The sequence below is a fragment of the Leptinotarsa decemlineata genome, unplaced genomic scaffold, assembly GCF_025532065.1.
Source record: "Leptinotarsa decemlineata unplaced genomic scaffold, Ldec_3_MD MMD2_tig00003308_RagTag_RagTag, whole genome shotgun sequence".
NCBI lineage: Eukaryota > Metazoa > Arthropoda > Insecta > Coleoptera > Chrysomelidae > Leptinotarsa > Leptinotarsa decemlineata.
Genome location: NW_027412586.1, coordinates 962,262 through 979,898, shown reverse-complemented (window position 1 = coordinate 979,898; position 17,637 = coordinate 962,262). Strand labels below are relative to the sequence as shown.

Sequence of the window (17,637 nt, the reverse complement as noted above, 5' to 3'; positions counted from 1 at the left end):
AAACACTATCTAAGAAAATGTAGCCATTGTAATCCATCATTTAGACTGAAAACAAAAATCTGATCACTATGAGCTTAATATCTGTAAATTTTCTGCAGAGTAATATCTGGTTTCATCAAAAACTTGCGTTTACAGGTAATCTCACGGCTGCCCTCTAAGAGAGCATGTTTTGCCACTGCCGATAGAAGTTGGCTTGGGCCGTCACTATTTTCCGGGTTGGAAGGCGCAAATGGCTAGCTTTCTTAGAGGTTAATACATCCGATGACACAAAACGACTCGGACGGTCGGTAGCCGGTCGGTTTGACGTGGGTGCTTCGTTCACTCGCTCAAATCTAGTGCCGTGTTGATCGGTGGTTCAAGCCCCAGGCTTAACGATGAATTTTCACTTATTGTCCAACCCGTGTTGGGAATCACACGTAAAAAGTAAGACCTCGTTAGTCCTTAGCTCGCACAAGTTTCGACTTCCGAGGTTTGTCGTACGTAGGAGTGCGACAGCTGGTTAACAAAAAACAGATTTTTATTTAAACAGATATAAATTTCTGAGATAGCTAGCCACTCGCACTAGCAAAACTTCAGGAAAAAATTACAAAAATCTACGGTCTCCAAATAGTGACACTGAAAACCTCAGCCGCGAAAGCCTCAACTATTTTGGTTTGAACCGATTTTCAAACCACTTCACTTTACCACTTCCAACCATGAAACAAACTTCACTTACGTCGCAAGATATAATTTTTGGGTTTGACTTCGAATGACCTTACCGACGTCATACAACTTTGAAGTAGTGTTTTGGGTTTGAACATGAACGACTTTCAGTGATTCACGCCCTATATTTTCGAATGAACTGGAGCCAGTAACACAGTTATCTTCAAGTTTTAAGGATTCGACTCCAAACAACCTTCAACTGCGTGTACAAGGTAGCTTCTAAAGTCATATTTCTGACAAGGTGACTTTGACCCCGAATGAACCTGAGCCATATCATGCGGCTATTCCGAAACTTTGAAGATTCGACCTTGAACGACCTTCAGCTGCATGGACAAAAAGGTTTCTGAAGTGCGATTTCATTGATGCATTGTGATTCTCTTTTCTCTGTGCCGAATCACGAATGTCCCCTGTCCTGTACAAACTATTTCTATCCCAAAATTAGAATCATGTAGCGCTTTTCTGGTGCCTTGTATAACATTTTTCTAATTTGGTAGCTTGGAAATATTTTCCGATCGTACTGGCATAAATAAAATCAGCCTCTCACAGACGGAATACATTTGCTTCGAAAAGAGTATCTCGGATTCAGGAAAAAAAGACTTACAACTAGAGGCATATTGCTTCCAGTGATAACTTTGCCAATACTGCTACTTGGAAATAACTGTCCTCCGAATTAGTTACGAATTCAATATGATGGGCGGGGATTTTGTCTGAATCTAATTCTTCAGACTCATTTAATGAAACAACTTTCGAAACCGGAAAGATGGTATATTGGGATTTGAATTTGACCATCAAACGTGAACATTTCCCGTTGCTATCAATTGAGAAAATTACATCAAAATTATCATGTGCTGAATACTTCAGCAAGTTAGATACCAATAGTGGATTCTTCTGGCAGATAAAGTTAGATGAAGACTTTGCACTTTGGGTGAGCTATTTGGGCGCTATTGCTTTCTAAGAATACAATACGGAATTCGATCTGCTCCTGAAGTGTTTCACGAACGGTTCGAAAACATTTTTGGTTTGTAGCGGGTCGAACTCTACAAAGATGACATTATAGTCTGGGGAAAAAGTAAAACTGAGCACGATGATCGTTTGACATACAAAATCCTTTCGAAAATTGAAAAAAATATTGACTGAAAGGACCGTACTACAATACTATGATGTCAGTGAACCGGTGGTTCTTTCACTAGATGCATCAGAGGAAGGTCTAGGAGCTACCTTATTACATAACAATTTGCCGTGTACATACGCTTCGAAAGCCCTAACTGAAACCCAACAAAGATGGGCTCAAATTGGAAAAGAGTTGGCAGCGATTTCATATGGTTCTAAAACATTCCACGTATATTTATACGAACGTAAATTTGTTGTGGAAAGCGATCGCCGTCCATCAGGTATTTTCAATGAACCATAATATGAAATATGATTTTAAATTAATTTTCATGCTTGGTGAAGTTTTGTTTATGACTGATGCTTAGTCACGAGCATGTGACAAAAATAAAAGAGATAATGATAATAATGTAGATGTTGGTGTTATTGATAAATGTATATTCGACTAGAGAACTGAAATAAAGACACTCTATTTATTTGGAAATTGTGTTATTATTAAAACATGAGGAAACTATCAGAACGAAGTGTGGCAAGAAAAATTGTTTATTCTTGTAATACATGCTTTGAAGTAAAACTAACATCATTCAACTTGTAGTGCGCCTGGAAATCTATCGAGGATTTCGGATAGTAATGGAAAGTGGCAACCCTGCTCGGTCGAAGATAGATCGATGCCGATTAGGACAAAGGGCAGTTGTTCGCTAGTCAGCGACAGTGACTGATGTGTTTTTTGCTAGTAAATGTCTGTTTTAATATTTTGAAATCTACCATCTTTATAAAATTCATAAGTGGTGTATGTATTGCATTTACGTTTCAATAGAAACATCCCTACGTGTTTCCTTCTTTTATCAATGTGCTGGCCCACCCCGACGAATCACGAGATAAGAGTGAACGTTGCAAACTTCTCATGAGTATCTTACCTGTAGACTTTCACAGTGTTTATTTTCGAAAACTTTGATATGGATTACGCTGGACCTATTTTGATGAAAGTTCGTAAGATTCGCAATTTCAAAGTCATAAATGGTTCCTTCCCTTTTTGTAGGTTTTCATAGGCATGTCAGTCGAAGAAATATATCTTGATTTGGTGACTGCTTTATCAGCAGAAGTTTTTTTATGGACTTCGAAATGACTTGTTGCTGGTAATGACAAATCCAAATGAATTTATTCGATTAATGGTTGTTGGCGCGCATTCTGAATTTTCAAAAATGTATCGATTTATGAATGATACAAAAGATACTAATGGGCACAATACGCCTGAAGAAGGTACAGATTGGAAATTTCATACTTGCTCATTCCCCAAGCTTCGGTAGTATATGAGAGGTTGGATTAAAATTGCGTGATATAACGTTATAACGTTACAATATAAATTGAAAGAATTTTAAATTATCGACCGCTAACTTGGTTATGCTTGTACCAGATGCTATATTTCATTTAAGGGCCTCATTCAAAGCAATAGAGCACAGTTTATAGAATATTGGCTGGTTCTTCATTTGGCGATGTCTTTGGTTAACAAGTTGAAATAATTCGCAACCCTAATACCTGGATAACATACATAGAAGACAAGCTCCATAGACTTGTTGAAGAAAGATATGTTGCAAACTTAAAATTTCCGAGATGACTTTTTATAGATCATTCGAAAACTTTCACCTATTTCATCTTTCTGTTTCACCGGTTCAGTGCGAGTTCACTGTTTTTTCGCTCGATTGAAGTTTTTTACATGACACGTATATCTACGCCAGCTTGGCTGAAAGTGTCGTTGGACAATATGCAGCTCATTCAAACTTCTTAAAATAATCCGCAGGCACAAACAACTACTTTTCAAGCAAAAGTTTCGAGCTTCAAAAATTACGAACGAATTGTTATCAGCTCAGATGTTGTTTATTCGTTAGCAGAACGTGGTTCAGCGGTCTATCCAAAAATCCATTTCCAAACTCTCTGGATGATCAATGAATTTTTATCCCAAGAAACGAAAGATAAAATATGTCTTGATACTAGGGTGCGACCGGCCTACGGTATTGCCACTTTTCAGTAGTGGCTTGCGAATCTTATTAAATAGAGATCATCACTAGCTCAAATTCGTTGGAGCCAGAGCTCTCAAATTCTGCCCCTGCATCTTTGGTAGACGTTCCACTGCAATAATAGATCAAGGCTGCTCATAGGTTTTTTCCAATCGATTGGAGAAATATCAGTTACACCAAGTGCTGCAGTCTTTTTGGAAGAAGTGGCATACCACGTACATATCCGAATCGCAATCCCGTTTGTTATTCCAGAAAAATTATACGAAGATACTGAAGATTGGCGACGTAGTTTGGTTGAACGATAATAATTTACCCCCATTGAAATTGAATTTAGGAAGAATATCACAGTCGTATCCCGGTGACGATCAAGTGGTTCATACGTTAGTCATTGCTGTACAAATATCCAATGGATTTTTTTTTCATTATCTTTATTGTATTCTGTTCATTTTTAATCCGTCCTATTTCAAAGTAGATGGGCATGTTTTCATTTTCCCCAGTTTGGTTATTTTTGAATCTTCTTATTCATAAAAGCATCCAGTCATCGGAGATAATAACTCACCATGTATAAGCTAGCCACTCGTGCCAGCGAAGTGTCAGGAAATATATTTTGAAAATTCACGGCTTCAAACCCGAAAAATAGTGACACTGAAAACCTTGGCTGCCTAAGTATTAACCGATTCGTCAAAAATAAAGTTGTTTGTGATCTTTATTCTGACAATAACAATTTTGACAAATGATAAATAAAACTTTTTCTCTCACCAAAGTGGTAAAAAAAAAGAAAGTGTAATTTCCCAATTTTCATGATAATCTTCTACCACATAGTAACGGCTACATCCATCAATTTACAATAACAACTTTCACCTGAGTCGATCATGTATTTATTGAATAAAAGAAAATTACTATATTCAGGAATTCAATCACATTTGAAAGTTTTCTTAGGAAACAGTGCACTCTAACAATGATTTAATCAACAAGAATAACAAATATCCAGGCCCATATGGTGAAAAACAATTTTGATGTTAACACTGAGAACACGAAACGTCACATTGAAATAAATGCACTGCGATTCAAGATTTCATGGAATTCAAAAAAATATTAAAAAATTGAATAGAACTGGCCGATACTTGATGAAAATCTAAATCAAAACGAATTGATACAGTATATAGTGAAAATTAAACAATAAACTGTATCAATTAGTTTTTAAATATTCAAAAACATATTCAACGAAAGTCATGTTTTGATGTTTTGAAAAATATGTTCGTTACAACGATGAAAGAGAATGACACTCTTGAATGTTGTTCACATAATATCTTGGAATCCGTATAAAATAATTTGGGCTACTCCACATCATTTCATTCGTATACCGTATAGTTTTGAAGATACCAGTGGTGAAAATAGAGAATAATATCAACAATAATCCTAGAAGTGGTAGTGGTAATCCAGCAGTGGTAGATCTACCAGCACGAATATGCCCATTCATCACACAGATTCTTCAAAGGCATATGACCGAGTAAACTACAATTGGTTGTTGCATAAACTAAACGCTTTGGGTATTCAAAAAAACATTCCGAAATGGATTAAAAATTGTCTAGCCTGCAGAGTACAATTTGTAAAATATGGTAACTCAGTAACCGTCCTCAATCACAGTTTCATCGGGTGTACCAGAGGGATCTCATTTAGGGCCATTGCTTTTCAACCTATTCGTAAATGATTCGAAAGATGTTATTCTTCATAGTGAATTTCTTTTGTTTGCTGATGACCTGAAGATGTTTGAAGTTATTCATGACTCAACTGATACAGAATTATTACAGTACGATTTATCTAACTTTGTTCGCTGGTGTGATATAAATCTACTGCAATTAAATATAGACAAATGTCAAAAATTTACTTTTTTCCAAAACAAAAATCCCATTAACCGGCCATATAAAATCATCAATCAGAACTGAAAACAACAAACGCAATCAGAGATTTAGGAAACACTCTCGTCCCAAAAAATTATTTAAATCCCATATTGCAAATATTACTTCTAAAACACTAAAAATGTTGGGTTTCATTCTTAGATCTGCAAATGAATTATCTCCTACTTCAATAAAAATCATATATTGCTCAAATGTTAGATCAATAAACGAATACAATTCCACAATTTGGTGCCCTTCATATCATGTGGATATTAATATGCTTGAAAGTGTTCAAAATAAGTTTTGAAGGTACTCTGCATATAAACTAGGATATCATATTGGTGAATATGACTGTAAAATTATTTTGGATATTCTTAACTTGAATACTCTGGCTCATAGAAGATTAGAATCAGATCTTACACTGATTCATAAAATAATCAATGGTAGCATCAATTTCCCGAAACTTGTCGAACTTATAACTTCAAATGTGAATCCAAGGAGAACAAGAAATTCTGAAATCTTCAAAGTATCCTTTTGTCGCACCAACTATGGCCGGAATGAATCTGTAGGTAGAAGTATGAGACTTGCAAATCCATACAATGTAGATTCAGAATGTTTCAACTCTTCTTTGGAAACATTTAAAAATACTGTTTAAAGATTGTAATTCATTAACTTATTTTTACGATTTTTTTTTATTTTATAATTTTTTTCCTTAAACTTAGCTCAGATTACTGTTAACTACATATGTGTGAACTTGTTAATTATGTTATAAAAAATAGGCATCGCTGTAAATAAATAAAGAAATAAAATCAAATGAGTAACATCTCTTAGTAAAATAAAAGTGTACAGTTATATAACATAAAATAGTTTTTTTCCGAATGATCAAGAATTTTTCGAAATGTACAATAATGAAGTGAATGAATTATTGGCATTTCAAGATATGAAACTGATAACAAGAACCAAGTAATGTAGTTCAAGCTAATGCAATCGACTACTACATTCGGTTTAAGATGTGATTTCTATATAATTTCCATTCAATTCGCTTCGCTAGATTGCATAACTCAATTCTCCTATCCCTGATATCAAACGAAGTGCTGGAGGATCACAGATCACCATGGAATTAGCGGCTACATAGTTTATTCTAGCCCGCAACAAGCGAACTGGATCCAATTAGGTTTCACACAACACGTATCTCTAAATTAATGATGAAAAGTGAATGGAATGTTTCATCTAGGATCGGTGTGCTCAGATAGATCAGACTGGTTTCATTCCCTGGATTGGTTTGTGGTTTCTGGAATTTAGGACACCACTCTCAGTTCGATTGATGCTTTTGGAACGTGCTCATAGAAAGGATAGAAATATTGAGTGATTTAAATACATATACATAAATATAATGATTTTTTTGCAAATATTCGAATCCATTATGTGTTTTCATTGTCGGTTTAACAGTTTTGAATGGATTTTTAATTTTTATCAATTATTTTCATTATTTTCATTATCGGATACATCACTAATTACTGTGAATTTCCTAACGGAAATTAGAAAGACATCTAGAGAAAATTTCATCGATTGTTATTTCATGTCTTGGCTCATTTCGGTTATTATCCATTTGTAGTTCTAATTTATCTAGTAGAAAATTTAACATGATTTGTCAATCTCCGGACTCGAAATTAATATTGAAATTTCCGGCTGAAATTAGTGGCGAAACGGACTCTCTCTCTTTCTATCTTCACTAACTTATACCTCCTTCTCAACTTCCGTTCGCCCCGCCCGATTACACGCGCGGAAAAAATTCTACTTCAATAAACAAAATCTGACACATTCGAAAATTTTGAAATAACGATATTATGGACTCTAACAAGACTGTTTCTGCTATTTTGACCAATATATTGTTACAAGCGGAGTTACCATATGCTGTAACGAATATTTCCTTCCATTCATGTATTCATAATACAAATTATAATATCAACAGATTAGTCACCCAAATTTCGATCATGTGCAAACTTCCTTATACGGGATACTAGGTAGCCACTGACGGCCGAATCTAGAAAAAAAACCGAAATCGATTTCAAAGGATTCACAAAATACTCTCTTCCTTCCAAGCGTTTGGCGATAACGGTTGGTATCTGGTAGGCTCTGAACTTTGGCTCTCACATTATTGTTATTCATAGTAAATGAGATAAGATCTGCTCCACTATATCTTTTGCTCCTTCCTGGATTTTGTTATTCAGTAATATGAATGAGTTCAATTATTTTATTTGTGAAAAAAAGCTGCATATGATTTGAAGAATAGAAACTTAAATGTCTCTTATACTGACTTTTATCTAGACATCGATGAATTTTAGAATGCTCTAAAAATTTGTAATTCCCCAAATCAAATATTCAGTAACGTAATTCTTGATTATCATTGTTTTAGAAAGAAATTATGCATCCTACCTGTTTCTAGGTTAGACGATTAAATTCCCTTCGTTAGTGTAATCTCAAATCACCGTCTGAATTCAATGATTTCACAGACTTTCCTTCAAGGAGAATCTACTATAATGACAAATTCCATATTTTACAAAATCAATTTTTTCAGTAATACACCTACTGCCAGTAACATAATTGTGCTTTGCATGCCTCTTTTATCCGTTAACTTATAAAAATCAGTACCTAGTCTCTGTGAAATTTCCGGACACCAGATAATTGGGAATTGATTTCTTTGGAATATCTTTCGATATACCTGTTGCTGCAGCAAGATTATCATTAACATCAGGAAGTAAATCCCTACTGGAGAATTTGAGTTGATTGTTTTGTGACATTAGGGCAGTACCGTTTCAAGACAATTCCTCAAGTGAGCATTTATTATTGATCAGATTCACTTATAATCAAATTGATTTCTTTCTGAGAAATAAATGCGAACTTGAGGGAATATGTTCTCTGGCCTGTCTTGTTACACAGTATTATGCTTAGTAGATCCAATCTCTTGGTTCATTTCGTTGGTTTATCTTATTAAGAATACTCAATAAGTTAATTATGTATAGTAATTCATTTTAAAATGTCTACCAGATATTATTTCTTTGTGTCGACACGTTCATTCATTTTCACTATTTGTTGAAATCACTAAATTTTGTATCTCATTGTCCTTAAGGTATTTTGACAATTATACCTCTTCGTATCAATGTCCTAGTATTGATATTCTTTTGGATGAGCTGTCAATTTTGTTTTTTTGTAATTGGATTTATATTGGAATTTTCATTTAATGAAATTCAGAATATAGTATTCAGGTTCTAAGGATATCCTTGTTCCTCCATTATTGTAAAAAATAACTTTTTTCATTAATTTCATTGCTTCGCATAATATCGAGGAAGCCATGATACCATAAGGAGTCTCATATCTAACAGAGTCAAAGAGGCTTCCTACCGTGCGATATAAATCCATCGTCAGCCATATGAGATGGTAACAAGTCTCTGCAGTCCTCAAAACTTAAATCAGATGTTAAATTTGGTTGAATCCTGAATTTTCAAATCAGCATACAGTATAGCTTATTATATTTCTAGTAATTAAAAAAAAACTTTATAATATTCTTGGGCCTTCAGCCGTATTGTCCAAAGGAAATAAAGTTGTTGTTTTCTATATTCATTTTGGCTTACCACACCCAAGCTAAATGGGGGAGAATGTTTCACGATCAGACATGTTCCACAATCAGACAAAGCATGTAATTTTGAAATTCCAGCCGAGAGTTCGATGTTTTTCGTTCGGATAGTAGGGTAACACACGCAGTTTTGGTAAACAAAGTTCTAACGCTATTCTTTTGAATTTGAGCATTTTTCAACAAAAAACTTGTTTTCCTAGGTAAGTGTTTTCTATTCTTGATTTGATATTATAAGTCTTTATTTTTCTTTTGGAACTAGTAGTACAAAAACAATCTGTTGATCAGATTTTGGGCTATTTTATTGACATTTTATGAGCGAGTTTACTTTTGTAGGTTATGTATGGAGTTCACAGTTGAATTTAATTTTGTATCACGGTTTAAGTTCCACCTTCAGACGCTGTCTGATTGTGGAACATAATTCGTGCCGTTGAAAAAGTGACTTATGGAGCACCGTATGGTACTCCATATGGTCCAGCACGAAAGAAAACCCTTCCTTCCTGATTTTTGATAATCACGAGAGTCAACTGACGATAGAAGGAATTAATCTAGCAGAGGAAAATGGAGTGATCACTGTGACCTTACCACCGCATACTTTCAACAAGATGCAACCGTGTTTTTTTCGTTAAAATCATTCTACAATACTGCCTTACAAACATGGCTTTTAGAATACCCTGGGATACCCGTTTCTATTGTTGATATAACTGGCTGTGTTAATAATGCATTAGAAAAATCGATGACGCCAGCTAATTTAAAATCCGAATTTCGAAAAACTGGGATTTATCCTTTCGATAAATTAATATTTACAGATGACGACTTTGCAATTAGTAGCGTAACTAATAGGAATGTGGATCAAAACAATGAAGAACCCCGACCCAATCAACCATCAACATCAAGCTGTATTGAAGAAAATATTATGTCAGTCTCCTCACTTTCAGCATCAGTTAATTAACACACAACTCCCACACAAAATCAAAACACAGAAACTTTCGTAAGTCCGCAAAAATTCAAAGGATACCCAAAAGCTGAAGAACGAAAGAATCAGAGAAAGAAGAGAGAAAAAGCTAAAAGTATTATCGCCACCGACACTCCAGAAAAGATCGCCTTGGAAACTAAACAGATAGAGAGAGAAAAAAAAAGCTTGATGAAAAAAAATATCATGAAAAGAAAAGTAGGATTGGATGAAGACTCAACAGACGAAGAAAATAAAAATACGGCGATGCTTGTAACTGAAGATTCTGATGATGATATTGATTTTGTAGGAGAAATCGATCCACCACCTCTTCTAGACGAGCTTAAAAAAGAGCCAGAAGTTGCCGATTTTATTTTGATAGAATTCATAGACAAAAAAAATTATTACATAGCTGAATTATTATGTAAAAGAGATACGGAATGTGAAGTTAAATTTCTGAGAAAGTCCGTTAAGTATGATAACAGCTTCATTTACCCCGAAATAGAAGAAGTATCTTTGGTATGCTTGGAAAACATTAAGATAGTGTTACCAAAACCATCACACGTGGGAACAACAAAACGGCAACAATCAAATTTGAAGTAAAATTTTCAGCCTTAGAAGTTCGTAAGTAACAGTACTAAAACTTTTGTCTTATTGTGGAACATGCCGTGTCTGGATGTGTATGGATCATGTATGTTCCACAATCAGACAACTGTCCTTTCATTTTGAAACAAACTTTTTTTGGATTATTTTTTTGGTTAATGATGTATGTACTACCATAGAACCTCATGCACAGCCTTAATTTGTATTAGTGACAATCATATTTTCGTTTGCTCAATGAATAAGGTTAATATTTAGCAAAACCCATTTTGTGTCTGATTATATGGAACCCTTTCCCCTATAATTTATACCTTTCTCTTCGGTGTTGTTTTTTGCAACCTGGCTTTCAACTATCTGATTTAGTGAAGTAAACTCATGATCTATTTGATTAATAGTTCATTAATCTGATATCACTATTGATTAATCATTTGTTGAACTTACTCACACCCTCACTGAATCAATCTGAGTAGCCAGAAGCGACAGATAACATTCTATAATTTCGAAATAAAGTATCAAATTTGCATTTTCAGAATTGAGGGGTCTTATAATTCAATGCTATGTGCTTCCTCGTTTAAAAAAATAGAGTTTGTCTAGCTATCAGTCATATTATCAGAAGTAAGAAATAACATCCTACAATTTTGAATTAAAGTATCAAATTTGCATTTTGAGAATAGAGGGGTGCTATAATTCAATGCCATGTTTACGGCCCAGATATTTAGTTTGTTCAATATTCTTCGAATTATATCTTTGGTGAGAAGCAATCTTACGCTCTTTCTATCTTGAAGTGGATCTTAAGTATTGTTTGAGAATTTGAAGGAATTAATATTTATTCTGTTCCCTTTTTTAATGTTTTTTGGTACGCCAATGTTTATTGAAATAATTGAAAAACGTCACGTAATTGTAAAACAATTAATTTCGTATTGTACAACATTTACGAAATGAAAACAGTTTTTGAAGCTATAAGCAGCACAGTTTCTTAGTAAAACAACATAAGCGGTTCATACTTTAGTTTCAATAACATAATTTGGTAGCAGAGCATGGTTACCGCAATAAAAAACATAACATAATTTGATAGCAGAGCGTGGTTGCTGGTCATCGCTTATGATTTACCAGCAGAAACAAGACAACTAGTAGAACGCAGGTAACCGGCCTATCCAGCTTTCGCTGCAAGATCAGAACGGTGCCCATAGCGAGATCTTCGAAGCCTTTCATAGCCTTTATATACGATTCGCTGTCAAAGTTCAGTCAAGATGTGTGAGAATAATAGAAAACGGGTTTCATTAAAGGCAAAGTTAACAATATTCTCTAAGTATGTGGATGAGGTGAAGGGGAAGTCAGACATTTCAGAGCTTGATATCATTTAACTAAAAGGTAGATTAGAAAGAATTAACAAACTATGATTGAATTTGATCTAATTCAAAATGTCATTGAGAGTTCGACAGATGAGTTAGAAAGTGAAATTTCCGAAAGACTGTCATTTGAAGACTCTTTCTACAACCTCACTTCAAAATTATAAAAGATTTTGAAATTATTTCTAATCAAGATAATGTCTCTTCTCATTCCTCAATTCTTTCTCAGCCATTGGCGAATAATTCTATTTCAAACCAAAACTTCAATGTTAAATTACCTACTATAAGTTTACCTACATTTAGTGGAGACTATGCAAATTGGTTGGAGTTTCGTGATACTTATGAATCTTCAATTCACCAAAATGCAAGTATAACTGACATTCAGAAGTTTCATTATCTTCGATCGGCTTTGGTTGGAGGCGCGACTCAGGTTATAGATTCTCTTGAATTTACATCAAAAACTATGCAGTGGCGTGGAAAGCTATGCTTGAGAGCTTTGATAATAATAGAATACTAGTTCAGAATCATGTCAAGGCTTTATTCAATATGGAGTCGTCTTTGAATAGGAAATCAGCAGATGGCATAAGAAAATGTATGGATACTGTCTCAAAACATATGCGAGCGTTGGAACAGCTCGAACAACCTACGGATAAATGGGATACACTAATAATGTATACTAGATTCCTCTACACTATGCGAGTGCGAGGAATATAGAGCGGATAACAATATACCGGCATTGAATGACCTTAAAATATTTTTAAAATCATGAGCTGATTTATTAGAAACTTTAGAGGTAAATGAACTTAAATAATCGGCTAATGCCGAAATATCTAAAAATTTCGTCGCAACCGATAATAATAAGTTCAAATGCAAAGTTTGCAGCAAAGAACATTACATACAAAATTGTTTTCAATTTTTCCAATCGCCGGTTGACAAGAGATTAGAGAAAACAAAAGCTTTAAAATTGTGTTTAAATTGTCTACGACCCGGACATAATAGCTTTGTTTGTCGACGGGGAACTTGCAAAAAATGCAACTCAAAGCATCATACTTTAATACATTTTGAAAAACTTGTTTCAAATGAATTGGATGTTAATAACGACGACCCATCCAGTAGTAATGTTTCAACTTTGTCTTCTCGGGTGTCAGATTCACACATCCTTTTGTCTACGGCACATGTTCAAGTATTAGATGCGAACAAAGTTTCTCATACAGTTCGTGCATTGTTAGATTCAGGATCACAATCAAGTTATATTACAAAAAATATATGAGGACGATTGAATTTAATCACTAAACCAATCAATTTATTAGTTTCTGGAATAAGTCAATCAACTTTAAATATAACAGAAAAATGTAATTCAACAATTCAATCTGTTCACAATAAATTTTATGAAAGAATATGACATTTCAGGACACATGAGTAAAATGAAACAAGGTGATGATAATATTTTCTCAACATTCTGTTACTACATGCCTCATCATGTTGTTCATGATGAGACATGTTGTTTTTGATGCTTCTGCTCCAACAAGCAGTCGTTTTTCACTAAATAATATTCAGCTAGTAGGACCAACAATTTAGAATGATTTATTAGCAATATCATTACGATTTAGACAGCATGCGTATGTGGTAGCAGCTGACATTGAAAAAATGTACCGTCAAATTTTAATTGCTCCAGAACACCAATGTTTATCTGATCTCTCTCTGGCGTGAGAGATCAGATAATCTTTTAGAAACGTTCCAATTGAATAATATCACCTATGGAACGACAGCTGGATCTTTTCTTGCTATTAGGTGTCTCTTTCAACTAGATCTGGAAAATCAAATTGAATATCCGGAATATTCTGATATTATTCAGTCGGATTTTTCTGTTGACGATTTACTGACTGGTGATGATTGTATTGAAAAGACAGCTCTAATAGTAAAAGAGATCTCCAGTATTTTGAAAAAAGGTTGTTTCAATTTGAGGAAATTTTACTCATATGATTTTAAAACCTTGAAATATGTAACAGCAGAAAACAATTGTTCGAATAAATTGGTGGAACTAGGAGACAATGAATATGTAAAAACGTTAGGCTCAAATTGGTGTCCCAATATGGATAAAGACACCAAACTATAATAAATAAATAATGAGATAGCTAATAAAAAGATAACCCAACGCGTTATTTTATCTAGCATTTCTCAAGTGTACGATCCGCTTGGATAATTAAGTCCATGTTTGATACTGGTCAAAATTCTCCTTCAAAAATTGTGGACAGAAAAGGTTACTTGATATCAAAAATTACCTCACAGTATAGATGTATCAAACCTCTAAGTATTGAAATGCACGGTTTTTCTGATGCTTCTGAAAAGGCATATGGAGGGTGCATCTACTTAAGGTCAGTTAATAAACACGGAAATATAGAAGTCAATTTACTTTGTTCAAAAACTAAGGTCGCACCTCTAAAAACAATCAGTTTGCCTCGTTTGGAATTATCGGGTGCATAATTATTACCACAATTGGCAAACAAAGTATCGATATCATTACGGCTAAATATCAACAAAAGATTCTTCAGGTCTGATTCAACTATAGTCCTTGCATGGTTGAAAACACTACCGAACAAACTAAAAACTTTTGTGAGCAACAGAGTAGCAAAGATACAAGAACTAACTAATAGTGACATTTGGCGTTATATTCCTAGTAGTCAAAATCCGGCGGATATCTTATCTCGCGGATTGATGCCTGACGAAATAGCGAATGTTCAGCTGTGATGGCATGGTCCATTGTTGTTTTCAAAAGGTTGTGAGGATTGGCCAAATAATGCTAATTCATTGAAAACAAATGAATTAACAGACTCAAAAATGGAAATTCAGTTATTCACAGTACAAAATTTTGAAACCTTTTCTTTTGAAAACTTTTCCAAACTGAATCATTTAAAAAGAGTTTGGCAGTCAAACTGCCAAAAGAATGTGCAGTCCCGCAATTTCAGTACATTATCCGTACTCGAGAATTATCTCAACAACATTCATTTAATAATGAAATTCAGATCATCACAGGGAACAAAGAAAATATCAGAAATAGTAAAATTCAGAATTTAAACCCATTCCTTGATGATGACGGTATTCTGATGTTACGTTTCAATTTAGCACTAGATCAAAACTGCTCCTATGTGATCTTTCAAAACACTATCTTACCTTTTAAGATCTTTATTCAGAGGATGTTAACAATGTAATTCAGTTACAAGTTGATTTTATTCATTTAATATCATAGTAATGGGAATCTTCCGTTCCATAGAAAACCATACCTGAAATGTACAAGAATATATGTATGCTCCCTGACTAACTGCTTTGATCAGTACTTATCATTCACTTCGTATTTGACGTTGGAAATCCGAAATTCCTCGCTAGGTTTAAATTGTTGTATGTTTCTCAGTTTTCTTCACCTATAATTTTTTAGCCGTTGTCTGTCTTATTTTCTGTACCTTTCCAAGAATATTTATTGCATAGATTGTTATTCATCACTTCCAGAAGGTTTACTTACATATTAGAGCCATATCGCCTGGAAAACAATATTAGTTAGCTCTGGGTTTCTGAATACAGGTTGATATTTTCGATAAATATTCTGCATAATATGAATGTTCAAATATTCGTACTGAATGGGAAAGATGTGGCGACTCACTTTATATGTTTCTATTCCATGGCATGAATAAGGATCGGTAAATAGTTGAAAATAGGTTGGAGTCAATATTTTTGTAAACATTCAATAACAAGGGTAAGAGACAGCTGTTGGTTGACATCTGCCGAACTTTCGTAGCGTCGTTCCAACGACCTACAGCGAACTAGTTCTATAGTCGTTCACGGGTAAAGGATTGATCGGGTACTCAAATTGTCAAGGGTTGTTTGAGGGTTGCATTGGTTTGAGAAGGAGTTTTGATGGGTTATGGACTTGTTGATGATGTCTCGAGTGGCTGAGGAGGAATTGATAGATTCATGATGTTGTGCACAGCGCCCCCTTGGTGCTTGTAGCGTAGATTGGACACACTGTGGCAACAACTGGATAGCTGTCAGATGTGGCAGTCTCTCGGATTTCGGTGTTGACCTTCGTTTAGCTTGGTTGAGAGTTCAAGGGTACCATCTGACTGATTTGTAGGATATATATGGTTGTATTTTTGCCATCCTTCACGGGGATTATTTCTACAAGTCAGGATTGTATATTGGAAGACTGATTGTTCATTTTGGTGTGGATATTTGCAGTCTGAAACTTAAACTCTTTTGAGGATTTGTGGTGGTTACCGAACTCATTGTGCTAGGTGGAAGGATTTCCGAAATTAGGTATGTCTGAATCACTATTGCATCTCTCATGTGGTCTTAGCTATGGTATCATCTCTTCAATTCTACAACCTTCGTTTCTCGTCTCTAGATTCATAAGAAATAGACGGCCCTTAGTCACTCATCAAGTCCCAGTAGGACTTCCGTACAGAACACCGCACACTAAGAAACGTATAGAAAACCCCTTGGCCAGGGTAAGAATTATACCATTGAATGTGTTTTCAATTATCTCAGTAATTTTTGATTCCATCGTTGTAATTCAACTGAATATTAGTTTTGAAAGGGAGGTTCAACACTCATTAAATTTTCTTGATTTTTTTACGGGTTATATGGTTATACAGGGCACCCAAAAATATACTCTTGCTACTTTCTTAATGAAAATACCAGGGGTATCGATTAGTCAACTAGTCCCTATTGAATGGGGTTGAATCTCACTTTGGTTTTATCTGATTCTGATTGAAAATTTCCTTTCGTAGGTTTTTTTTTCTGGGGTGTAGAACACCTTGTTGACAAACTCCCCGGACTTGGAGGTGTTCAGCTACCTTTAGGGTCCTGTTTGGTGATCCACTACTGGTCCATCTTGTTGTGCCCTATAGGGTTATCTATCTTAGTGGTGCTACAGGGTGATCCATCTCCGCCGTACTACAGGGTGATGCACCTCCGTCGAACTACGGGGTAGCCTAACACCATATACCGGGTGGCCCAAAAGGAGCATGCAAGTCAAAATTGATTTATTTGAATATTTGTGTAATACTTAGTTATTTAAATAATTGTTGCCCTTTTGTTGATTGTTACCTGTTTGATATAGTGATTGCCTTTCTGGCTGAATTGTTGGCAACGTGTTTGACTTCATTTGTAAAACGCAAATTGAGGTGTTTTTTTCCTTTTACAATTGCTTGTTGACATCGATGCGCCTACGCCCGAGCTCACGCGACGCAAACGAGATTATCGTTCCTTCCAATACTAGTATTTACGATTTCGCCCACACCTACTCAATTTTCGTGATAGTTTTACTTGACGTATTGTAGTTTTCTTTTAAGCGTCGTTACTACCATAATTTATGGCTGATTGAATTTGT

General features: G+C 34.8%; 1 long non-coding RNA gene across 1 annotated transcript; it reads right to left on the bottom strand.

Annotated features, from left to right (window-relative positions):
* Positions 1 to 15,419: 15,419 nt before the first annotated feature.
* LOC141483310 (uncharacterized) lies at positions 15,420 to 16,779 on the bottom strand. The gene is made up of 2 exons (XR_012466003.1): positions 15,910 to 16,779; positions 15,420 to 15,789 (listed from the first exon to the last, which is right to left on the bottom strand). It is a non-coding gene; the product is annotated as an uncharacterized lncRNA (long non-coding RNA).
* Positions 16,780 to 17,637: the final 858 nt, after the last annotated feature.